This window comes from Passer montanus, unplaced genomic scaffold (genome assembly GCF_014805655.1).
Source record: "Passer montanus isolate IOZ18808 unplaced genomic scaffold, ASM1480565v1 scaffold15, whole genome shotgun sequence".
Taxonomy (NCBI): Eukaryota; Metazoa; Chordata; class Aves; order Passeriformes; family Passeridae; genus Passer; species Passer montanus.
In genome coordinates this window covers 14328835-14355031 of record NW_024362051.1, presented here as the reverse complement: position 1 = coordinate 14355031, position 26197 = coordinate 14328835, and the positions used below count along the sequence as shown (strand labels likewise).

Below are 26197 nucleotides of genomic sequence, written 5' to 3'. Positions count from 1 at the left end.
GGTCTCTGTGCTGGGCTGGGCGCAGGGGTCTCTGTGCTGGGCAGGGGGCTGTGCCACGCTGCTGCTGCTGTGCCCAGCTCCTCACTGATGCCCGGGGGCTCCGGGCAGAGCTCAGCTGCAGCCTGGCTGGGCAGGGGGCTGTGCCACGCTGCTGTGCCCAGCTCCTCGCTGATGCCCGGGGGCTCCGGGCAGAGCTCAGCTGCAGCCTGGCTGGGCAGGAGGGGCCGTGTTCCGAGGGATGTGCTGCCAGGGCAGGGCTGAGGGTCCCCCCAGCACTCACAGATGAGGGGGGTGTGAACACAGCTGTGATGGATTGAACTCGGTGTTTTGTTTGTGATTTTGGTAGCTTTTCAGTGGGTCAGATGCTGTAAATTCAGAGTGATGTGTTTGAAAGCAGCACACCCCTCCCCAGGCACGCTGTCCAGTGCTGTGTACCCATATATTTTTGTCTCTTGCTTATTTTTTTCCCTCCCCTGAGAGTTTGTGTTACCTTTCTGAAGCAATAACTTCCTAAAGCCATCAGCGAGGTTTTGAATAAATCCATGCTGAAAACGTGCACGTTCTGCATGCACATGTGTGGATTTGTTGTGCAAGAATGCAGTTCAGGCTTGTTAACTTCAAAAACAAAAACCAAAACTAAATCAAGAAAAGAACTGGCAGACTTGATAGTTTCATGTGGATTTCAGTTTGCATGTAGATTTCAATTTCCTACTGCCTGGCTGTTGTTTTCTCTCTTGTATTCTTTTTCTGTGGGTTACTTTTGCTACCAAGGCCTTTGATGGTTTATTTTGCCGGTTGAATTTCTGTTAATCTTGTGTTCCGTATGAATTGCTCCCAAATCAATTGTGCTGTCCCCTTATGAGGGCGATGTAGGTATAATGAGACTTTTTTTTATAAAGGACTCTGCATCTTGGTTCTCTTAAAACATGGAGATGAGAACATAAGCCAATATGAGAAAAACAGTCCTATCTGAAAACAGACTTTTAAAACGGCTTTAAAAATTAAAAATCTTGAACTTGGTTTGTGGAATAGTTTTTGGATGCTGAAGATGTGTGGAATTTGATTTCACTTCACACCTTAATTTTAGTAGGATAATACACATTTATCACATGTTTGAAATAACTGGGGGATGTACTGCCTGGTGGTAAGGGTTGGCAGTGACCCCAGTGATGGCACTGGAGTCACCTTTGGGGTTTCCCAGACCTGGCTTTTGTTAAGAAGTCATTTCCAAACAGAATCACTTTGGTTGGAAAAGCCCCCCGGAGCATTGAGTCCCAGCTGTGCCCAGTCCCCCCTCGGCCCAGAGCACTGAGTGCCACGTCCAGGCTGTTTTCTGTACCTTGCTGGGGTTTCCAGACATGAATTAAAATTAGTTTGTATAGAATGATCTTACATCTTTGCCTTTTGATTAATAAATTATGTAATCCCATTTGGGGGAAAAGGAAGACTTGTAATGCTTCTGGGTTGTTTGCTTTGACCACACAATCCTGATGAGCCTCAGCTTTAAGAGAGCAGAAGGTTCAATTTGGCTGTTGTGTGGAGCAGCACGAAGCGTGGCCTGGAGCACAGACAGGCTCTCCCAGCTGGAGCAGCACTGCTGCTTTAATCCATATTTCACCAAGGCTTTTCTCTGACCTACTTTGGCCCAGCCCAGGCCTTTGAGAGGTGCCCTGGGCACCCTGGCTGTGGGGGGAGCTCTCTGGGTCCTGCTCTGCTGTGAGCTCCCTTGGTTTCATTTTCGAGTCGCTGTAGGAGTGCTGCCCTTCCTGGACACGTGTTTCTGCTGAGCCCCGCACATCTGCCATTTTCTGAACTGAAAAGGAAGCTTCTCTGACACCTTCTTTTTTAACAAAACCCATCTAACGAGTTCTGTGCTGACTTGGTTTCCGTAGCTGGAGAAGACAAGTCTGTTCTCATGCGGTGCCAGGTGATTTGCAAGTTCTGTGCATGATTTGATAAAAAAATCTAGTGCTGAAACTCCCTCATCTAAAATGTAAGTGTTGTAAGAACCTGAGTGCTTGGAATTCTGTATTAGGAGTAGCAGAGCATTCCTTTTTCAGCTCTTATTGAAGGGAGCAGTTAATATTAGGATGCCTGCACGACAACATCCTGAGTCATCGAGATACTTGACAGCTCCTTTCCAACCAGAGCAACTGGTTTGACAAATGAGCTTGGACTTATTTTATCACTTTAAAGATAAATCTTTAAAGACTCTTTTAACACGTTAAAGGTTGGGACATCTGATATTTGATTAAGTAACAATCTGGAGGTTTCTAAGTCCACTTCTTTCAGGGCTGAGCTCGTTCTGTGTGGCAGATCAAAGCCTGGCTGAGTTGCAGGCATACCAGTGGGGAGGAGGAAGTGACTGGGTTTCTATTCCTGGCTGACCCCAGCCTCGGAACCGAGGAAGAGCTTTAAAGGAAATGCAGCATTCAGCTCTCTGAATCTTTCCAAGTATTCATAAGTGCTACCAGCACTGGCTTCCTGCATGCGGCGTTTCAAGGCGTGGACGTCTTCAAACTGCCCTAATTTCAGAATGAAACAGGGGTGCCAAGGGAAGCCCTAAAATCCATGGAAATAGCGAAACTTGCCATTCCAGATTTTATCAGAAACACCCAAGCCATCCTATTTTTACCTGGCAGGCAGCTCTGCAAGCCCAGGCGGGGTGGGAGGTGGGAGGAAGGGATGGCTGGTGCCCAGTGGGGCTGCTGGCACACGGCCTGGGCCCCTTCAGCCTGGGCAGGAGAGCTCTGTGCCATCAGTGCAGTGCCCAGCAGACCTGGAGGAGCTGCCAGCCCTCAGAGATGCTGTCTGCAGTGAGCCAGCACCGTGGTGGGGCTCCTGGAGCTGCCCAGGACCTCGAGCAGTGTGGGGTGGGAGCCCAGCTCTGGCCCCTGGCACAGGGCAGGCTGTAAACCTGTAAGGTCACTGAGCACGTGGAGGCTCTTGCGAAAGAGCTGTCCTTGCTCCTGGAAGGAACACATCCCCTCACCAGTGTCCTGGGCTTCTCTGAGGGTGTGGATGAGCTGGAAACCCAGTCCCCCTGAACCGACTGCAATTGCTTCTTCTCCTTCCTTTAGGACTTTGACACGATTCCTTGCCAGAGGCCATTGCAAAGGAAAGATCCAAGCCAACAACCCCCCCAGGCTGCCATGGAACTGGAGGAGCAGTTCTGCATGGGCTGGAGAGCCGGGCAGGCTGGGCAGTGGGGCACGATTGGGGTGCCTGCTGAGCTCAGTCAGCGCTGGGCTGGGGAGGGAGCGTGCACAGAGGGGTCTGGGGTACTGATCCTGAGCTGTGCTGGGTGCTGAGTGCCAGGCTGGGAAGCTCTGTGGGCACAGGGCCGAGCAGAGGCAGCTGCAGCTGGAAATGCAGGCTGTGAGCCTCGGGAGTGCTATCTGTGCATTGCTTGCACAGGCTGGGGCTGGGAAGGGCTTTGGGGTGTCACTGAGCCCCTTGGGACACCCTTAGCTCAGTGTGCAGGTGGGTGAGCGTGTTTGTCCCCAGGGAGGAGGGAGGAGCAGCTGTGGCTGCCCCGTCCCCACTGCCAGCTCCTGCCGGGCTCCCAGAGCCCTCTCTGGATGGGTTTGGCTCCAGTGCTTAAGGAACTGTCCCCAGGTGCCACCAGATAAGCAGCTGAAATGGTGGGGGCACATGTGGTGATGTCTTCCTGCACAGCACTTCTTCCTTTCCTCGTTTCTGACACTGGGATATTCACATGTTTGTGTATGCCCCCCACCCCATGTGTTAACTTCCATACTTCATTTTGTCTTTAAAATTCCAAATAAATCAAGGTGATTATAGGAAACAGGCCCTGCCAGATGCTGCCTGGGAAAATTCCTAAGGGCTTGAAAGCCATCCTTCACTTCTTCCACACTGTAGTCATCGTTCAGAGACATCTAGGAAATTAAAATCTTCTATTATAAAGATGGGTTACTCTGTCACGCATATTAGCATCAGTAGTTTCCCTGGCTGTCCCTGTCGTCCCCACACACTTTGGATTGCTGTAGCAGCACTGAGGAATGTTCTTTTCCCTCCTGTGCTGCTGCCATGGATGTGCTACCAGAAGCAGCCATACTCCAGTTTGGCAAAAATCAATTTTTTTTTTGCTAGTTTAACTGCAGGGAGATTGTAGTGGATAATACGAATATCGAATTAATAGGAATTTATAACAGAAATGTGAACTTTATAAGTATTTTCTACAAACAAAGCAGGAAAGAGCTTTGATTGCTCAAGAAAAACGAGAACTTGCCCATGTTCTATCCATTCCAGTAGTTTCTTTTTCTTCATTTTCTAACTGCCAAGGGTAGAACTCGGTGCTCTCCCCTCTCTAATCATCCTCTCCCAGGGAAGGTGGTTGTGTTTGCTGTTGCAGTGTTAACAGTGTGCTGTGGTAATTAATTTTGTGGGTGCAATAAATTGGGGTCTCCAAGGTGAGAGGGGGCTGGGGGAGCTGGCTGTGCTCTGCTGTTTGGAGGGCTGGGGTGCAGCTCCCTCTCAGGCACTCCGTGTGTGCAGTACATTGTGTTTCTGCTCCGCGTTTCCCAGGGTGCTGATGAGTCTCCACAGTTTTCCCAGAATTGTAGTTTTAGTGAATAAAGCTGCGGAGCGGGGAATGGTGTTGGGAATCCTTGGCGTGTTTCTGCCCTGAGGGGGTTTCTAATTCTTTCCACTAGAAAGTCATCGTGCAGATACTGCAGAGCATTAATTGCTTGGACTTAGCCTCGCACAACATGTGAAAATTAACAGTAATACAAACAAGCTGGCCCTGGGAGGCGTTGTGTTGAAGTGACAATCACTGCCTGCTCCAGCCCGAGTTTTGGGGACCTTTTTGTGCCCATGAGTGCGACCAGGCTGGGAGCAGCTGATGGCTCCATCCTCCGTGGCTGCTGCTCTGCTCCAGGGCACATTGCTCTGCTCTTACTTCTGGAGCTCAGTCAGCCTTTCAGATCACTTCCAAAGCAGTATTTTTTGGTTTAGGTCTGTCTTTGGGCAGCGCTGTCCTTGCTGTAGGATGCCACAGTGGGTGCACAGAGGGGGAAGAGCAGAGCTGTGTCTCTGCACCTCGAGCAGCTTCTCAGGGAAGAGCTGTTCCCCTCCCTCACTCACAGCCCATCTGAGCAGAGCTGTGTCTCTGCACCTTGAGCTGTTCCCCTCTCTCACTCACAGCCCATCTGAGCAGAGCTGTGTCTCTGCACCTTGAGCTGTTCCCCTCCCTCACTCACAGCCCGTCTCCTGGCTGAGCCCTTGAGCTTCTTTGGGCTCTTTGGACCTGTTCTAACCAAACCTGTTGGTTTGTTGCTGTTATTTTCCATTCATGGGCGATCTGCAGAACGTTATTGCTTTCCTCTTTCTGCAGGTGTCTGAGCTGTCACCTGCCTTTATTAATGCCTTTGCAGCATCACGCTCGTCAGGCTGCTGCTGTCTGGGGAGGGGCTGTGTCTGTTACCATCCTTCATCTCAAACGTGGAGTCAAGCATTTGATGATAATTTTGTAGCACTCCAGCACTGACACAATCACCTTTTATTCTGGACCCCTGAGTTGGTGAAGTCTCTACTTTTGTTTTTATTACTGCTGGCACGGTGAAGGCAGGATCACAGAATGGCCTGGCTTGGAAAGGACCTTAAAGCCCATCCAGTGCCACCCCTGCCAAGGCAGGGACACCTTCCACTGTCCCAGGCTGCTCCAGCCCTGTCCAGCCTGGCCTTGGCCACTGCCAGGGGCAGCCACAGCTGCTCTGGACACCCTGTGCCAGGGCCTCACCCAAAATCCCAGCTAACCCTTCCCCCTGTCCGTTTAAAGCCTTTCCCCAGGCCTGTGTAAAAAAGGAAAGTGCCTTTTGTCTCCTTCTAAGTAACCTTTTGCCAGTCCAAATTTGAGTTTTCAGGCCAGCCAGTCTGGGTTTTGCAATTGCCTTTGATAAATAAGCAGTGTCTGGCTTTGCATTTGACGGGACAGGCACGTTGGAATTCACTTGGTGAATTTGCCCAGTGAAAACTGCTTCTTCACCCTAGTGATGCCTTTTTCTGTTCAATTGCCAGCTGTGATTACATCTCTTACCGTATGCAAGTACATTCTAAATTTTCTGGTATGAAACTTGTATTTACTTAGATATCTCCTCAGATTAGGAGGCACACGTGGAAGGTCTATATTTGATGTTTAATATTTTTAGAGAAGTAGCATGCTGGTTGTGCCTGGGTAGACATGCAAATGTCAGACAAACACTTTGAGTCGCAGCTCTGAGGGCTGTTGGTCAGTCCAGCCTGGGGGACCAGATTAGAGTGTCTGCTAGTGAGAGATGGTCGAGGCCCAAGTCCTTTGCTTAACAAACCACGGGTTTGTAACTGTCCACGTAAAGGCAGGGGGAGCTCAGCCGTGTCCCCTGCCAGCTCCTTATCAGCCCTGCTGCAGCCTGTGCCTCTGGAATCACAGAGCAGGATTAGCTGGGGCTGGCTGCAGCTGCAGAGCCAGCCCTGCAGCACCTGGCTCAGGCCCCTCTCCCTGTCTGGGGTCAGGAACCCTCTCCCTGTTTGGGATCAGGAACCCTCTGCCTGTTTGGGATCAGGAATCCTCTCCTATTTAGGATCAGGAACCCTCTCCCTGTTTGGGGTCACACACCTGTCCCTGTTTGGGGTCAAGCACCCTCTCCCTGTTTGGGATCACACACCTCTCCCTGTCTGGGATCAGGAACCCTCTCCCTGTTTGGGATCAGGCCCCTCTCCCTGTTTGGGATCACAGACCTGTGCCTGTCTGGGATCAGGCCCCTCTCCCTGTTCGGGATCACACACCTCTCTCTGTTTGGGATCACACAGCTCTCCCTGTTTGGGGTCAGACACCTCTCCCTGTCTGGGATCAGGAACCCTCTCCCTGTTTGGGATCAGGAATCCTCTCCTATTTGGGATCAGGAATCCTCTCCTATTTAGGATCAGGAACCCTCTCCCTGTTTGGGGTCACACACCTGTCCCTGTTTGGGGTCAAGCACCCTCTCCCTGTTTGGGATCACACACCTCTGCCTGTCTGGGATCAGGCCCCTCTCCCTGTTTGGCTACCAGGGAGGAGGGAGTGCTTGGAAAAGCCACTGCTCCCTGGTTGTGAGGGTCAGAGGCACTTGCCAGAGCCTTGCCAAGGCTCCAGCTCTCCTGGCACACGGCTGGTGAGGCTGGAGCTGGCCACCAGCACTGTGGCTCCCAAATGAAGGTGCCATGGCAGTGTTCTGTGTACTTGGCTTGTGGAATGTTTGCCAGCGCCTATCAGCAGGGTTTTTCACTTGAATCACAAGATTAAGCTTAGTCTTAAATAACTGAGAGCTCTTGGAAGGAAGCAAACATCTGTGTTGTGTGTCTGCTTCAGGTCTGCGTGTGCTCTGTGCCTGCTGGAGGAGCAGGGAATCCTGAGAGCTGCACTTCTACATGGGGGGCACGTACACAGCAGCATTATTTCATTATTCCTCTATAATGATATAATTCCTGCTTGTATCTGAGTGCTCTTGCTGGTTTGACACATAAGAGTTTTAATTTGACACTGGATTCTTTAATTGCTGCATATATTCAGAAGTGAGTGCAGTAGCCATCAGCAGTGAATATTTTTACTGTTGTCTGCTTTGTGCTTCCTTCCTCTCTGACCAGAAAGCTCGGTGCTCTTTTGGATGCGTGGATGCACTCTGGAGTTATCAGTGGTTAGACAACAAGTAAACACGTACTGTACATGGGCTGCTGGCCAGCTGGCCCTGGCAGCCGGCAGCTCGGGACTTGCTTTCAGCCCCAGAAGAATGCCTGTTTGCTTGGTCATTTCCTTTCCTTTCAAATACAAAAAATAAAACTTTTTTTCCTCCAATTAAATTGCCTTCCTGGCCTAAATATTGAAATTAGGGAGAGAGCTCCTCAGATATTGGGGCTTGGGCAATCTGGGAGGAAACTTGTGAGTTTGCACAGAAGCCCTTGAGAAGCAGTCACGGGCTGGGAAGTGACCAGCCTTGAAATCCATCCTTTTCCCCCTTTTTTGTGGAGTTCAGCGCTGGCTTTCTCTCCCTGCTGAGGCCTGCACTGACTGTGCAGCTGTGCTTGTCCCCAGAGAGGTGCTGGGGCACACAGAGCCCTCGAGGGACAGTGCCCTGACCAAGGGCTGTGTCCCTGAGGCTGAGATTTTCCTCTGCTTGGAAAATCCCCTTCCACGAGGGTGTTTTCTGCAGGTTTTGAACTCCAGGCTGGGGAAGGCAACTCAGAGCAGGACCTGAAGCACCCTGGGACATACCTGGCCACAGCACCCTGGTGTTGTGCACCACTGTGAATAGTTTTCATCCAATATTAGAGTGATCTCATTTCTGCCATGTGGAGTTTAAAATGCCTGTGTTGTAATCTGGAGAATAATTAGGCTGAATGCATGCCTGTAATTGATCTTTTTGCTGGTTATTGTACTAAAGACCTGCCAGGAAATTTGCTTCCTTTCCCGCATCCCTTTCCTTCTCCCCTCAAAATGTGCTCAGAAAGTCCAAACCAAAATCCCTCTGCTGGGAAAGCCTCAGCACGTGAATCGGGGCTCGTGGCTGTGCTCCTTCTTTCACCAGAGGAGGATTTTTTCAAGGGCAGCAACACAATGTGTGCATTATTCCCTCCAGCTCATGGCTCCTGGGGTAAGGTGTGGGCAGGTTTGGAAAGAGCTGCCCAGGGAGGGTTGGATCCCCATCCCTGGACTGTCCCAGCAAGGGCTGGAGGTGGCACCTGGGGCTCTGGGATGGGGACAGGGCACAGCCTGGACTCTATGACCTTGGAGGTCTCCTCCAGTTTAAATGATTCTGTGGTTTTGATGGCATCCTTTCCCCAGTGTTGCATACACCAAGGAGTTTTCCCTGGATGTTGGAGTAAATCTGCCTTTGCAGGGAGCTTCACAGTAATTGTTTCTTACACAGCAGTCTTAGGTGTCACCTCTCTTCTTGGCTCTAGTTGGGGATGAAAAAGAAATCAGAGGGTGCCTTGGAATGGGATGGAAACAGCAGCACAGGTGATCTTGGGGTTAATTTACTTACTTCACAGAACACTATTCCCAACTTAATTTTATCTCTTCCTCTGATCTTTGCCTCTGTCCACGTAATGCTGTTTTGCAATAGCAGTTGCATTTCTGGCAACTCCTGGGCTGGTTTTGCCTCCTTGGGGTGGCAGAGCTGCCTCCACAGAGCCACAGCTGCCCCTGCTCGTGGTGCAGGGCTGAGGAGGAACATGTGGATGTGTCTGCTGAGCTTCTGGAGAGGCTGGAGGAACTCTGAGGAGAGACCCAGCATTCTGTATCTTGGGGAATCAAAACAGCAAAGGCTTTTGGGAGAATGAGGGCTGATGATAGGAGCCACCTTCTTTTCCAGCTCCCTCTAATAAATGTCAAATAAAATGCTTATTTTACACACCAAGGCTGTGAGGGAGTTTGCCTTTAAAAAGTGTGTAAAAACTTTCTTTTCATATTGTAATTCAGGACTGAATTTAAAGGCTGGTTTTGAAATCAATAATACTTAGTGGAAACTGGTTTTGAGTATTTTGAATCGTTTTCTTCATTATTAATTTCCATTTGAGCACTTTGAAGCCTATCAAGTCCATTTCCCGTCTCCATGATCACATTGAGATTACTTGGTGGTTTCTCTGATCTTCTCAAGGCCTTGCTTTCTGTAAATGACAGTCCCTGTGGTATTTATAAAACTGTTTTTTTACTTGGTGGTGTTATTAAAAAATGCCGAGCAGAAAAAGTGAATCTGGGAGGAATGAATTTGGTTATTTCTGCCTTTGCAGCACTCCGGGGTGGCTCTCGCTGGGGGAAGGAGGAGGCTGGTTCTGAGCAGGGAGCAGTAACCGTGCTTTATTCCCAGCCTTGGGAGCACATTCCTGCCTGCAGCTGAGGCTGCAACGAGTCCTCTGCCAGGCTGCCACGTGCAGTCCCTGCAGGGCTTCTCAGCACCTTCCACTGCCATCATACACTGCATTTCTGGGAGATGCCTGCACACCTAGGGCTCCCCTCGGGCTGGTCCTTCCCCTCCTGCCCCCTGGGAGCCGTGGGCTGCCTGTGGAGCTGGCATTTGTCACTGCTGTTAGCACTGAGCCCTGGAGTTTGGTCCTTGCTTCATCAAAGTCCACAAAATATTTCAAGTTTTTCTTACAAAGCTGAGAAACAGTACCAGATCATGGTTGGAGGCTCAGGCTAATAGTGAGTTTTACTTGGTAACTTCCTTTCGAATACAAAAAGTAAAACTTCTTCCCTCCAATTAAATTGCTTTCCTGGCCTAAATATTAAAATCAGGGAAAGAGCTTCTCAGATATTGGAGCTTGGGCAATTTGGAAGGAAGCTTTTGAGATCTTTGAGAAAAGGTCGTGCAGATCACAGAATCCCAGGATCACTGAGGTGGGAAAAGCCCCCAACAGCAGCAAGTCCCAGCTGTGCCTGATCCCCACCTTGTCCCCAGCCCAGAGCACTGAGTGCCACCTCCAGGAATCCCCTGGGCACCTCCAGGGATGGGCACTCCAACCCTCCCTGGGCAGCTCCTTCCCAACCTGCCCATCCCTTATCCCAGGCTGAGGAATCCAGGAGCTGGGAGCAATAAGGTTTTCTTTTTCTTTTCTTTGTGTAGCAGTTTAAGCCCATTTTCTCTCCCTGGCTGAAATCAGAAGTGCTGCTTTGTTCTTTAGCTCTTCTGCACGCACATTTCTCAGCCCAGAACAGATTTTCTGAGAAAAGACAGATTCTCTTAATTGTCAGCCCTTAAGTGAAGCTGAAGGAGACGTGCCAGATGCTGCAGGATTTGTGATGAAAGTTGCAAGAATAATCAGTCCAGGGAAGACACCATTGTCTCCCTGGAAAGGCCGACCTGCTCATCTCCAGCTGAGATGCCTTTTGCCATGAGCTGCAGCCTTTTGCCTGAATCCATAAGGAAATACGGATTGGTGCAGGGGAAGATGGGGTTAACTCGTGACCTTTCCAAGCTTTTTGAAGCACCACAGCTTCTGAAATACTGAGAAGCAGCAGCAGTAATGGGAGCTGTGTCTGCTCTTGTCGTGCTGTCATTTACTGTATTTCTCTCCTGGTGCTTGCTGGGCTTTTCCTCCAGGAGCAGCTGCAGGTTCCACATACAGAACAGGGTAAGAGAAGGTCTGTGTTACAGGTAGGAAAAGCTGCAGATGATGATGGCGTGTTCAGCATCATGAATAAAAATACAAAACTTAAAGCATTTCTTCCTGTCACTTTGATGATAATTTATATTCAGGCGTTGGTTAATCTCATCTAAATTCAGACGTGCTGAGGACTCAAATTTAAGAGCATAATTATCCATAGTTCAGTTTTCTCCATGAGGCAGTGGGGAGGAGAAACAGGCTTGGATTGTTCTTGGCTCTTCAGTGTTTCTCTGTATTGCCAGGTGAGTGTTCATTATAGCCATACTTCTCAAATTAGTACCTCTTTTGGTTCCTGGAGTGAGATGAAATTAATTTGGGGGGAAAATTGACCCTAGGTTTTTTTTTAAATACTTTGTTCTTAGGATGTGTTAGTTCTTTTATTTTTCATTTTCTGTGGTGGTGGTTTATTTGTTGATAATCTTAATTATACTTTACAGATTGGACATTGAGACACTGAATGTTATGACTGTATCCATCCTGCATGATCCAGATGTTGTCTTAACTTTTAACCTGGTTTGTCTCTCAGGTCCTTTGTTACCTTGTGGAAGTGGAAGCTTCCCTGGGCAGGGTGGAAAGGAAAAGCCCTGTGTGTGGTGGGATGACTCCACAAAAACCAGGAGCTCCTGTTCTCCTGGGAGGGGCAGTGGGGTGGCTCCATAAAGGAGAGGTCTCTTAGGAATCAGTGAGATGGCTCCATAAAAACCAGGAGCTCCTGGTCTCCTGGGAATCAGTGGGATGGCTCCATGAAGGAGAGGGCTCCTGGTCTCCTGGGAATCAGTGGAATGGCTCCACAAAAACCAGGAGCTCCTGTTCTCCTGGGAATCAGTGGGATGGCTCCATAAAAACCCGGAGCTCCTGTTCTCCTGGGAATCAGTGGGATGGCTCCACAAAAACCAGGAGCTCCTGTTCTCCTGGGAATCAGTGGGATGGCTCCGTACACCCAGAGCTCCTTCTCCCCAGGAAGGGCCAGCACAGCAGACCCCTCTGACACCCCGCGGGTCCTGCTGGCAGCCCTGCACCGTGCCAGGTGAATCCCTGTCCCAACAAGGCTTTACCTGCAGAGCCCTCCCCTCACAAAGAGTTAAGTGTGCAGTCGAGCTGGGTTTGTTCCTGTTTGCCAGCGTGACCTTTGTTTAATGTTTCTCACACAGAGCATGCCAGTGACATAAGAGCAGTTAGACGTGGTCGGAGGGAATTTAGCCTGGAAATGCAGCGAGGCTTTGGTCACACATGTATTTATTGCACCTTGAACATCCTCCTGGGCTAGCTGCACCTTCTGGGGCTGTTGAGAGCCTGGTGGGAGCTGGGGAGCCAGCCTTGTCCCAGCCTCTGTTCTTGGAGCCCTGGCTGTGCTGACGTGTCCGGAGTCTCACGTGCTGCTTCACCCAAACCACTGTTAAAAACAAGGAAAGATTAACCACTTTTCTCTTTCCCAAAGGTGGTTTGTTTTGGGGTAAAAACAAGGAAAGATAAACCACTTTGCTCTTTCCCAAAGGTGGTTTGTTTTGGGGTAAAAACAAGGAAAGATTAACCACTTTGCTGCTTCCCAAAGGTGGTTTGTTTTGGGGTAAAAACAAGGAAAGATTAACCACTTTGCTGCTTCCCAAAGGTGGTTTGTTTTGGGGTAAAAACAAGGAAAGATTAACCACTTTGCTGCTTCCCAAAGGTGGTTTGTTTTGGGGTAAAAACAAGGAAAGATTAACCACTTTGCTCTTTCCCAAAGGTGGTTTGTTTTGGGGTAAAAACAAGGAAAGATAAACCACTTTGCTGTTTCCCAGAGGTGGTTTGTTTTGGGGTAAAAACAAGGAAAGATTAACCACTTTGCTGTTTCCCAGAGGTGGTTTGTTTCGGGGTTAATTTCTCCAAAGCCCCAGGAGTCTGAGAGAAGCTTTCCAAGGGTACAAAAGCTGTTTTTCTGAGGAACCTCATCCCAGCATTGGGGTTGGCTGAGCCATTGGACCAGTGTCTCCCAAAGATGCAGTAGCAGTTGAAGTTATTGTACAGTTAAAGCAATGCAGAAATGCTTGTTGAAACCAGGATGTTGTGTTTTAGATAAAAGCACCTCCATGTGCTTTTCATTTGAAAACTGAAGGCTTTGTGAATGTCAGCATCCCCTGTTATTTGGAGTTAAAAGCTTGTTTGGTGTGTGTGATTGCACCTGTATGGGGTCTGCACCCTGGGGGTTTCAGTGCTGCTTTGGTTTGTTTCTCTGGTACTTGCTGAAAAAGCTGATTATAAAGCTGAGGCTGAGGTAAATGAAGTTGTGCTCCAGTGAGGTCTTCTCAGTAATGTCTGATTGAAATGGATCTTTTTTTTCTCCTTTGCTTTATGTTAATATTTTTAAAGGAGGGATTGTTGGATTGACTGATCATGTGATGGGTTGAAGGAATTGGCTGATGAACTTTCATTTTTTCCTACCCTATCTTGCGTCTGGCTTTGTCAGATTTTTTTCTCTGATACACCTTTTTCAGGTGCCCATAGCTTTGAAACCTTTCCTAGCTGCAGCTCAAAAAGCATTTTTTGATATTTTTATATTGTTTGATTTCATCAATAATATGGGAAGCTGCTTGCCATACCTGTTCTGTCACCTCCTGTGTAATTATGCTTATGTAAGGATATAAGGGACTAATACATAGTCTTAAAACTGAATTAAGCACCTGTTCTCTTCAGGTGCCGAGCAGAGTGAGCTCACCTCCCAAACCCAGCAGGCAGTGAATTCTGCCTTTCCCACATTTCAGTGGTAAACACCCACTCATTTTTCCATGAGGAGTACTGTGCCTCTCTTACTGGAGCAGTCTTCAGGTGTCTTCAAAACCTGTTGCAGCTGTGAATGGAATACATACTCCATTGAGTAAATCTTGAGTAATGGCCGTAGTTCCAATGTTTGATCTGGGCTGTCGTGACATGTTCTAATTCAGGAAAAGAAAAGAGCTTCCCAGCAGGAAAGTTCTTGATACTTTTCAGAAGGATTGTTGGGATTGCTGCTGTTGGGCACGTGCAGTAAATTCAGCCCCAAGGATGCGGGAGGTGCTCTCAGAGGGGAGGGATGGTAGGGAGGATCTGGGGTCTGTCTGTCTGTCTGTCTGTCCCTGTGGTGGTGGCTGTGTGAGGGAGGTAAACAGCCCATTAATGAAGTTTACAGATGGAGTTTAATTGGGAGGGGTTCCCAGTGCTGCTCAGGAAGAGAAAATACACAAAGAGGCAGAGACGAACAATGTGGCCAGGAAACAGCCCGAGGAAGGAATAGAGCTTCCTTCAGCTGGCAGGGAGGGGAGAGGACAGAGCAAAGTGGATAAAAAATACCACAAGCCCAGGAGAGGGAGACAGGGCAAGAGCTAAAAGTGTCATGGGGGGAAAAAGCACACCACAAAGGAGCCCAAAGCCCCAAGGTGAGAATTGCCTGTAAAGGCCGGGTGTGGGCAGCAGGAGGGATGTGGTGAAACATCTTTATAGTCTTGAGTGTGTGACATGGTTGCCAAGTGGAAATAAAAGCAGGTAATAACCTACTATGTGTGCATGTTATAGCAGAAATCGTATCTGTAATTGCTTAACAGTGTTGACAAAAGTAATTACAGCACTCTTCTGGATAATTCAATAAAGTTGACTTAAAAGTGCCTTGGAAATTACATACAATATACACGTCATACAGGTCTGGGGTGCTACTCCTTGCTTGGCCTTCTGAGAATATTACACAAGTTTCTGTGGCTGATTTCGTGTCAATAAACAAACTTAGGACGTGCTTTTCTTCCTGTTCATGCGGGGAAGAGTGGTTTCATATTTGTTCTTTGCATCCACTGTGTCAGGGGCCAGTTAAAGTGAAGGGAGATTGTGTTCTGAAGGGTGCTAAAAGTGATTGTAAGAGTTTGGGAAATGCTTTTTGAACAGAGGCACTCAGTTTTAAGCTCTGTTATGTAGACACGCAGATCTGGATATGAAAGGTAAAATGCACCAAGAACTAAATGTGAAACAGGAAAGAAAAGCTTTTTGTGGGGTAGGGGGGAGACCTCGGCCTCTCCCTCAGGGCCTGAGCCGTCACCGTGCTCGTCCGTCAGCAGCTCTCTGATTTTTAAGTCTCCAGGAACTTTGAATTTGCTCCTTGTCTTTCCTGCAGGAATTCCTGTTCCCTCTGTAAGATGGCAAAAAAGACTCTCTACCCTTTCAAGTGACGTTAGTGCTCATGACTGAATGGGGAGCATAATCCACGCGAGCTGGCGATCGTGCTCGGGCCCGTGGCGCTGACAGCCGCTTGCCGTCGTCATCCCCGTGACTAAGATCTCAAAATCGTCACAAGTATTTTTGTCTGCCAGCAAAGCACCCAGGATATGATGTTTTCATTGGGTTTTGTTTGTTTTTCATGCTCTTGGAAGCCGTCACAAAAGCTGATTCCGTCCTGGCGGGTTTGTTGCAGCAAAGCCCAGTCTGCCTTCGCGCTGCTCCTCTCATTAGAGCCAGCTCAAGCTCCTCCTCGGCTGTTGCTTTAGCTGATGATGAAAATAAGTGGATATAACAATGAATTTCCCTCTCGGGGGATCAAAACATACTGAATACATACCTGAAATTAGTGTGGAAACACACTGAGTTTAGTAAACAGTTTGGAAACAGCAGGAGTGAACCTTCAGTACAAATTCCTGTTGGTAAATACAGATTATCTGTGTAACGAGTTCATTTCATGGAAACAAACCACTACAGGTTATGGGCAGCTCTTCTGCCAGGCAGAAGGGTGTCTTCTGTACTGGAGCAGTAACTTCTGGGGGTTAAATCTTTTCAATTGTAGGTTGAGCACGGGCTGAAGCAAATGACCAGCGTGCCCATTGCCCATCCAAAATTTCAGCAGTATATTTCCGTTAAAAATGCAGTTCTCATTTGCTGGTTAATTTATTTTGGGGGGAAAAGCTTGCTTGCCTTCCTGCACATATTGGGAATATAACAGACACGTTTTAAACCACAAGGTGGATTTTGATTTTTCAGTAGTTTCCGCTAAAAGCAAACCTCATTTAAGGAGAGTATTTTCCTTGCTTACATGCCTTGTTTAAACTCTGTTTTGGCTGCTTTCTTTTTGGTCCACTGGTGTTTTTTGAGCTTCTGGACTCCTGTTCAAAGTTTAAAGAACAATAACCAGTCAAATGTAAAATAATGTCAATTGAACCAACCGATGACTCAACAGTCAACCAAGTCATCCTGGCCCTGCACCAAATGGACCAAGGCCAAAACCTGAAGTTGGCACGGGTCCCCATCCCTCTTCTCCATAGATCTGCACTGAAGCAGAGCCGGGAGTGCAACACGTTGGTTAATATTCCATAATGAAGAGCTGCACGTGTGAGTGAGTGCCTGGCATTGGGAGCCCGTGCCAGGGAGGACCTGGAGTCTGCAGGGCTCCCTGCAGGGGCACGGGGAGCAGGGACACGGGGAAATAGGGCTTGTGCTCCCAGGAGTTCAGCAGCCTGGCTGGCTTCAGTGTCGCTTCCCCTCGAACACAGCTTCCTGGAAGGGCTGGAGAAGGAATGAAGGAAAAACATTCCTTTCTGCTTCTCTTGCCCTCTCTTCATCTTTCCCTTCTCCTCGTCTTCTTCCTGCTCAGAGTTACGGTGCTATTTCTGCTCTGTATTTGTGTTGCATTACTTTTAGTTTCATTCTTGATATTTCTCCTGATATTTGTTGTAAAGCAGGAGTTGGCTCTGCAGTGCAGCTCAATCATGAGCTGGTGAATAAGTCTGTGTGTACACATTGATACAACTCCAGGTCCAGACCACTGTTGAATGTTCCACTGGCAGCAGGAGAGTCTTGATTTTATTGTGTTTTTTTCAGAATAGAAGAAATGAACTTCCTAATTACAGCTCTAAATTTATTTATGTCTTGATGGTTATTTGACTGTGGAAGGACTGTACTGCAGCTCTGAGGCTTTTCAGCCTGCAAAAGAGAAGGCTCCAAGGGACTTTGAAACCCCTTCCAGTGCCTAAAGGGGCTCCAAGAGAGCTGGAGAGGGACCTTGGACAAGGGGGAATGGCTTCCCAGTGCCAGGGAGCAGGGCTAGATGGGATATTGAGGGTGGGGAGACCCTGGCAGAGGTGCCCAGAGCAGCTCTGGCTGCTCCTGGATCCCTGGCAGTGCCCAAGGCCAGGCTTGGAGCAGCCTGGGACAGTGGGAGGTGTCCCTGCCATGGCAGGGGATCTTTAAGATCCTTTCCAATCCAGACCATTCTGGGATTCTATGATTCTACTGCAGTTCACTTTAATCTTCTACTGCCTTTCTTTCTGTATCATTAATATTTTTCCATGTATGTTAGAATCAGCTTTCCAGATGTCTCTCTCCTTTCCTACAGCATCATTTTGGCAGCCTGCACACAGTCCTGTGATTGACACGAGCACTGGACACGGCTCATGCTGAGGTCATTAATGGAACAAGTCGTGTTTAATATTTTAAGTTCAGTTCCTCTGGTACAACATTAATGTGTGCTGGAATAAGGGGTCAGATCCGATCTATGCTGACTGTGGAGGAAGAGCCAAAATGCTGTGGCTGCTCTGAGCTCATGAATCTCCTGTGATCGCTGCAGAATGTCTCAGTGCAGTTCTGCTGCTGTTGAATTCCAAGTGCTGGCCCATGGAACTGGTGTGTTAAAGGGTCAGTGTTAAGACAATACATTTTTGGGCAGTTAAGTTTGGCTCTTGGTTAGTTTGCAAGGTTCAGAAAACTAAAAACCCTCTTCCAAGAAAGGTAGAGCAGCTCTGAGGCTGCTGAGATCTAAAACAGAACCCCAGAGTCAACAGAAGCTGGAAAAGACTTTCAATGTTATGAAATCCAAGCTGTGCCTGATCCCCACCTTGTCCCCAGAGCCCCAGTGCCACCTCCAGCCCTTCCTCGGACACTCCAGGGATGGGGATCCAACCCTCCCTGGGCAGTTCCAGTGCCTGAGCCCCCTTTCCATGGGGAAATTCCTGCTGTGCCCACCCTGAGCTGCCCTGGCCCAGCCTGAGGCCGTTCCCTCTGCTCCTGTCCCTGTTCCTGGAGCACAGCCAGACCCCCCGGCTGTCCCCTCCTGGCAGGAGCTGTGCAGAGCCACAAGGGCCCCTGAGCCTCCTTGGCTCCAGGCTGAGATGTTTCTTGGGATGCCCTGAAAATTTTTTTAAAAATCTAATTCTACTGAGACTTTTGCACTCTATTGTAGAGTGCATTGTTTTGCAGCTGTCCTGGTCCTGGCTCACCTCAGTCTGTGAGCACGGAGTGTGTCCCTGTGCCTGCAGGTTGGAGATGATCCACAGGCTCTAAAGACAGGTAGATCAAATGGCTGTTTTGTCATCCAGCAAAGCATAAACAATTGGTATGGCCCAGGATAATTTGATTTAATATTTTTATGTAAAGTTTGTATTTAAGAAAAGAGGTACTGGCTTCTGTCTGGGTCTCTTTTATTGCTGGCTCTTTATTTAGAGAAGGAAGGGTGAACATTGAAATTTAAAAAGCAGCACAAAGCTTTGGAAAAGTATGCCTAAATTGATTCATATAGAAATGAATTCTACCCTTGAAGGTAAGACTTTTTGGCTGCTTTACTGGAGCACTGTAATAAATATAAAAGTTTAGAACATATAATTTAATTATCATATTCTGGCCATAAATGCTTTAGGTCTGTAGTACATTTGAAATCCCAAGAGCTCTGGCTGAGGTTGCAGCTGCAACATCAATTACCATTTATCCATTCCAAGAAAGCTTTGCCCTTGAAACCTTGGCGCTCTGGAGCGGCTCCAGCTCCGGCGGCGCTCCCGGTGATGCCAAGATGGGAGCGGGCGCCATTTCACAGCAGGGCCGGGGCTGGCCTCGGGGCCAGCGCCTCTGGAGCTGCCAGCCCCTCCTGGAGCTCCCAGGGAGCTCGGGGTCCCGGGCGGGTGCTCCCCGGGGTTTGGGGAGAGCTGGAGCCCCGGCTGCCGCAGTGCCCGTGCTCCGCGTTGTGTTGGCGATCTGCGCGTTCCGCTCTGCGGCTGCACAAACCCACCAATCCTGCAGCCAGCTTCTGTTGTGTGAGGGATGGTAAAAGGTGCGTTCTGCAGGTGGGGGATGATCCCGAGACTGTGCTGCTTGAGGGATCTCTTGTGTTTTCAGTTTTTGTGTTAGAACCGTGGCAGTCCCCTAGACTGTGGCAGGGACAGTTCCTGCCCCTCTCACTGCACACCAGGAGCTCCTCTGCCATGAGTTTCTGGCCGTGGCAGTGGAGGGAATTGGGCCTGGCCTTGGGAGTGACACATCCCTCTCGGTGCCATTATCTTGGCCGTGTCATAGACATGCTGCACGAAACGAGACCGTTAGCTCAGAATCTGATTTCCTGGCTTATCAGGGGTTTTTAATACAGTGTTTATCTGGCTGTGCGATAAAGGAAACCGTGTTAATCACCCTGGTTCTCAGAGCAGCTGGAAACCAGAAATGCTGGGGGCTTTTACTCACAGGCTTTGGTTAAATACTCCAGGGTAGATTTTTCGTTTGTTACGGCGTCATTGGGGACATGCTTGTTGTCAAGACCTGCACTCCTACCAAAGCCATCCAGGCCTCCATTTTAAACAGAAAATAGGAAAGAGAGCTGAAGAAGGGGTGGGTGTGCAAGGAAGTTATGTGGAGGGAGGTTTTGTGGCTTCATGAGCAGTCAGCACCCCAGGACACCTCGGCTTGGGGTCTGTCACCATGGCAGTTTGTGCCTCTGCTGTGGCTCTGTGCCCCCTCGGTGGCACCCGGCCAGCCAGGGCTGGCTCTGTGTCTGCAGAGTTCAGGCAGCCTGGGAGGAAAACCTGGGTTCTTACCAATTTTCAGTCTCTTCAGAATGAAGTGAAAACATTTCAAGAGACAGAAGAAGCCAACGGTTCAGGTTCTCAGCAAAATGCCTTTCTGGAATTATTTCCAGTTGGCAAACACACTTCTATTTTAATAGTCATGACAAGTCTAGTGTCAACAGCCTTGGACTGAAATTTCTTCCTGCTTGAACTCAAAACTACTTCCCTGCCTGAGAGGATATAAAAATAATTAATAGTTTCTCTAGTTAATGAAGAAATAAATAAACAATTCAAAAAATGTAATCAGGCAGTGTCCACAGCCTAGTGTTTACATTGTTCTCATTGCTGGAAGATAAGGAGGAGGCCCGGATGGCAATGACATTGAAAATGGTTTCTTTACTCTTACTTTGGGGATACCACTTGCACCAGTAAGTAACTTGCTTTAAGGAATCCGTTCCCAGTGCTTGGTTCAGCTGCAGAGCCAGGGTGTGTGGTGGGGCACGTTTTGGTGTCTGGGGGTGTCCTGTGGGGACAGGATGTGATCCAGGCTGACCAGCCCTTTCAGGCACTGGTGAAAAGGGGTGCAGGCTGGAAAGGGTCAGTAATTTTGGTTCCTGACAGTGTTCCCCTTGCCATTGTCTCACTAGAGTTGTTTTTCGTAGGATCAGAGAATCGTGCAATGGTTTGGGTAGGGAGGGACCTTGAGGATCATCCAGTGCCACCCCTGCCATGGCAGGGACACCTTCCCCTGCCCCAGGTGCCTCCAGCCCATCCAGCCTGGCCTTGGCACTGCCAGGGATCCAGGGGCAGCCCCAGCTGCTCTGGGCACCTGTGCCAGGGCTCCAACCTCACAGGGAGAATTTCTTCCCAAGTCTAATCCAAACCTACTCTTGAAAGTCCAATACTTTTGTGATTTTCATTTAGTAATGCAAAGGAACAGGAGGGCGGTGTGTTTTTAAATTGTATTTCAGTGGGCTCAGCCCGTGGGGCCGTGCCTGTGCTGTGCCTCGGGGGTTTGTTCTTCACAGCAGAGAGCAAAGGGGAGCAGGCAGTGCTGCCCTGGCAGTGCTGCTGCCCTGGCAGTGCTGCCCTGGCAGGGGGCAGCTCTCCAGGGTGAGTCCCTCCTGCCCGGCGTCTGCTCCGTGTCCCTGGCTGGGGCAGGGCCAGAGCCCGCTGCTCCCTGTCCGTGCGTCCCTGTTCGCGTGTCCCTGTCCGTGTGTCCATGTCCCTGTTTGCGTGTCCATGTCTGTGTGTCCGTGTCTGTGTGTGCCTGTCTGTGTCCATGTGTCCATGTCCCTGTCTGTCCCTGTCCGTGTGTCCATGTCTCTGTGTCTGTGCGTCCCCATCTGTGTGTCCGTGTGTCTGTGTGTCCATGTGTCCCTGTCTGTGTCCATACGTCTGTGTCCGTGTGTCCCTGTCCGTGTGCCCCGTCTGTGTTTCTGTGTCCCTGTCCGTGTGTCCGTGTCTTTGTGTCTCTCTGTCCCCATCTGTGTGTCCGTGTGTCTGTGTCCATGTGTCCATGTCCCTGTCTGTCCCTGTCCGTGTGTCCATGTCTCTGTGTCTGTGCGTCCCCATCTGTGTGTCCGTGTGTCTGTGTGTCCATGTGTCCCTGTCTGTGTCCATACGTCTGTGTCCGTGTGTCCCTGTCCGTGTGCCCCTGTCTGTTTCTGTGTCCGTGTGTCTGTTTCCTGTCTGTGTCCCTGTGTCCATGTGTCCCTGTCCATGTGTCCCTGTCCGTGTGTCCGTGTCTTTGTGTCTCTCTGTCCCCATCTGTGTGTCCGTGTGTCTGTGTGTCTGCGTGTCCCTGTCTGTGTGTCCCTGTCCGTGTGTCCACATGTGTGTCTGTGTCCATGTGTCCCTGTCCGTGTGTCCGTGTCTTTGTGTCTGTGCGTCCCCGTCTGTGTGTCCGTGTGTCTGTGTCTGTGTGTTCCTGTCTGTGTGTCCCTGTCTGTGTGTCCACATCTGTGTCTGTGTCCATGTGTCCCTGTCCCTGTGTCCGTGTTTGTGTCCCTGTCCATGTGTCCCTGTCCATGTGTCTGTGTCCATGTGTCCCTGTGTCCATGTGTCCCTGTGTCCGTGTGTCCCTGTCTGTGTTTCGGTGTCCATGTGTCCATGTCTGTGTGTCCCTGTGTCCTGTCTGTGTCCCTGTGTCCGTGTGTCCCTGTCCCTGTGTCCATGTGTCCTGTGTCCTGTCTGTGTCCGTGTGTCCTGCTGTCCAGGTGTGCTGTCCATGCCCCAGCAGGACCCCCCTCCCCAAGCCGTGGCCACACCCGGCGGTGCTGCAGTGACCCTTGAGCCGGGGTTGAAGTCTCTGTGAATGATTAACCTGCAGGCTTTAGTTACACACTCCATTTCTGCAGGGCTCGTTACCAGGCTGGCACCTTCGTTAAGCCTTTCCATTTTCCCGCTTCATTAAAATTTCCCATTTCAGCCCCTTCGTTAAGGTTTCCCATTTTGCCCCCATGTGTTCCATTGACTGGAAATCGTAAACACGTCTGTACAAATAAATAAAATCAGATTGTATATGAATAATTTCTGAAAAATGCATGGGAATGTACTAAGTTTAGTACCCCGTACTAAAGTTTACTAAGTGCACTAAGTTTAATACCTTGCCTCCCAAAATGAAATTTAATTGAAGTTTGTGCACATTTGGAACCCTGAAAATTGGGAGGTTTTTTCCTCTCTTGTCTATGCTGCTTGATTTTTAGTTTTTATCTAGATAGGACTCATAGTTTATTAGGGTTTGTCGAGTTGAAAGCAATTTTGTAAATACTGAAAGGTATTCCATCATTGTTTATGTCAGAGTGCAATTTCCCTGCCTTAGGAAGAGGACATGAGCTGTTTACTGTGTCTCGCTGTACAGGTGAGGGATGCACACTGGATGTCCGGCCGGCTCCTGCAGGAGCCCTGCTGCCCTGCAGTCCCTCCTGGTGCTGCTCCACGAGCGGGGCTGTCTGGCAGCTCTCCACACCGTTAGTAAATATTGCCCTTATCTGATGCAGCCAGCCTGGCAAGATATGCCTGCAGCCCGGATTGGATTGCTGGCTACTGCTGTATTAATCAATGTAATCATTTATTTTTAGTTTTAGAAGTCATATCATCTGTTTTCTTTCTCATATTACATTTTCTGTGGTGCTGGTAGAGAAAATGAGCCCTGTTTAAAAATTAAAGGTGACTGAAAAGTTTCAGTGGAATATGTTTGGCACTGTCATGGTTTCCCTGACAGCTGATGAATGTTTCCTTAAAAATGCTTTTGTCAGAAATTTGAGAGGTATAAAGAGTTTTATTTAAATTAGCTCTCTTCAAAACTATACATAGAAAGATATTTCCATCTTTTTAATAATTTTAATGAAGCGAAGTTCTCTAGTTATATATTCCTTATTTAAACTCAAAGCTCCTAGCCTGTACTTCAGTGTTTAATCTGAGATACTTAGTCTTAGAAAAGGAGCTATTTGGCCTAAACCTTTAGAGAAAATAAGGCATTTTAGAGTAGCCAGACAGTGAGTGCTGCTTGTAGAAGGGGTATTGCTTGGTTTTGAGGTAAGTGTTGGGTTTTTCATTTGGGTTTTTTTTTTTTTGCATATGACAATCTAAAAGTAGAGAAACAAATTTCTTTTTCCAAGTGCATCAGTAAGCTGGGGAGAGAAGAAAAAAAACCCCAAAAAACAGAAGGATAAAGTAATATGAGCATCACATGAAAGGAAGCAAAGCTTTGAGGTCAGAATTACTTGTCTGATGACCAGACAGGAAAGCTGTGAGAGAGCAGAGAACCAAGGGCAGCTCTCAAGCCTGAGGTTCTCGTGTTGTCTCTGGGCTCCTGGTGGGATCTCCGTGGAGCAGCAGAACCTGGCCAGAGCCAGCAGAGCAGGAGTGGAGGTGAATCTCAGCTGCTGAGATTCCCCAGGTGTGTCAGCAGTGCCACAGGTGCCAGCTCAGCCGGGCAGTGCCAGGCTCAGGGGGCACAGGGCAGTGCCCCCGTCCTTCAGAGCTGCTCCTGGGGCTCTGTGCCCTTGAGGAAGGCAGGCCTGCTGGGCAGGGCAGGAGCAGGGTGAGCTGGAATTAAAGATGTGTGTTCCTGCAGACACGGGGTCGGTGGGGCTGGCCTGGGGTGCATCCTGCCCTGGCTCGGGTGCTGAGCCCGCCTTGTGCAGCCAGAGGGGCTGGTCAGAGCTCGCTGCTCCTTAAAGGAAGAGCGATTAATTGGGCAAGCCAGGAGAGCCGTGCCATGCTGGTGAGCAGGATGTGTGCTCCAGCTGACAGACACGCTGTGGGGCTGGCAGCCTCGTGGCACAGCCACGGAGATCTCTTGAACATTCCACAGATGCTTCTGAACGCAGAGGAGCGATGTGACAGATTCGAGTTCTTTTCCAAGTTCTGGAAAGAAGCATTCTTCCTTTGGGAAAAGAGGGGCCTTTTTCTTCCCTTTTTCCTCAAGTTTGACTCATTCTGCTCCATTCCTGCTGCCAGCCTTTCCGCTGAGGGCTTTGCACCACCCTTGTTCTGGTCTTGCTCTGCTCTCCTCTTCCCACTGCTCTTGCAGCACGTTGAAGCTGTGGCTGTGTTTGTGGTGTTTTCTGCCCAGCCCTCTCTGCTCTGAGACACAGCTCAGCCTCTCCCCACCTCAGACACTGGTTTCAGGGGGTCTGCACATCCCTTAGGTCTTTGCCTGCCTGTGCTGTCTCATTTTTCCCCCTAACACAAGTCATTTTCACTTCTCTCTGCCTTCTGGTTCTATTTTTGCCAAAGTGAGAACTTCATTGACACATTTATTGTGGTTTGACTTTGATCCCTCTGTGTTTGAGTGGGAGGATCCTGCTCCTTGTCTTTTGATTGCCCCGATCCCTGCAGGAAAGGCCAAACAGGATGGCAAAGTCCTTTGGATCACTGGATGGGCCATTTCTCAGGTGCTCTCTGGGGATGGCACACATGGACCTGTGCAAAGGCAGAGCTCCCAGGTGTTGGAATGGCTTCATTTGGGATGGAATTTGAAGGTTTGCGTGAGCGTGTTGGAGCTGTGGGTTTTTCTAAATGTGCGACCAAATCTGGTCAGACTTCCTTGAGGAGGGGAAAAGGAATTTTCCATGCACAAGCCATCCCACATACAAATGCTAAGCCCACATCAGGGAACGTGGATGGTCTGGAGCATTTCCAAGGAGAGGCACCAAAACCTTAAATAAAAGTGTCATTTTTCTAGCTTCATCTGGAGAGTGGCTGGAACCCTGGTGAACAGGATTTTCTGTGAAAATCAGCTTCAAGTGAAGCAGGCAGTAGAGAAATCATGTTGTAGGAGTTTCAAACTTAGTTGGAAATCACAGAATAATTGGGTTGGAAGGGACCTCTGGAGATCATCCAGTCCAACCTGCTGCCAAGGCAAGGTCACCCTGAGCAGGGGACACAGGAGCGTGTCCAGGTGGGTTTGGGCTGTGGCCAGAGAGGGACACTCCGTGACCCCTGGGCAGCTGTTCAGTGCCTGCCACCCTCCATGGAAGGAGGTTTTCCTGGTGTGGAGGTGGATGAACTCAGCAGCTGGGCCTTTCCAGGGCTCTGGGGCAGTGCCTGGTTGGTCTGCAGACCAGGGTAGGTCTGTGGGATCATGGCTGGTCTGTAGGATCGTGGTTGGTCCATAAGGGTGCCATGCAGCTCTCTTCATACCAGAGAAGATAAGCCACCATCAGACCAGCCCCTGAGCTCTGGGCCAGCACTGCTGGGTCAGCCCTGAGGATCAGGAGCAGCTCCAAGGTGATTAGGATGGATTGCTTGTTGTTCTAAGAGGGATTTGGGTTTTTTTCCTTAACAAACCAGTCCTTCATTTGTAGCTGGGCTGGGTGTTTACATCCAGATCCTGAAATGAGGGATATTTCTCACTCTTCTCCTGAACTGCAGGGGTGAAACGATCACTTGTTACTGTGAATATTTGTTGCTATATGGCCCAATTTGCACAGCTTCTTGCATAAGAGTATCCCAGTAGAGCAGGCAGTGGTGGTGCTGGGAAGGGAGCCCTTGTGCAGACTGCAGGGAATGTGGCAGTAATGGAAACAATATGGAGTAAGAGCATGTTTAAAGAGTCAATTTTAAAGGCTGGGATAATTGTGCAAGAAACTTGGCTTCAGAAACGTGTAAGGGAAGGAATCTTGAGGCAGCCAAATAGGCCGTGAAGAATCCATACAGCTTTTCTGGGGTTTTACAGGAGTCCCTGTTTAACTCTTTCTGTGCGCTCTGTGTGCAGAGCTGCCCCACCGAGGGCAGCTGTTCCTGGCAGCTACGAGCCTGTCTCCCAATTAAAGGTGTTTTTCTGCTTTGTTTCA

At 49.2% G+C, this 26197-nt stretch overlaps 1 protein-coding gene across 3 annotated transcripts in view; it reads left to right on the top strand.

Annotated features, from left to right (window-relative positions):
• The window catches only part of NR3C1 (nuclear receptor subfamily 3 group C member 1), a 62941-nt gene that overhangs the window by 10916 nt on the left and 25828 nt on the right, over positions 1–26197 (top strand). The window lies entirely within an intron of this gene.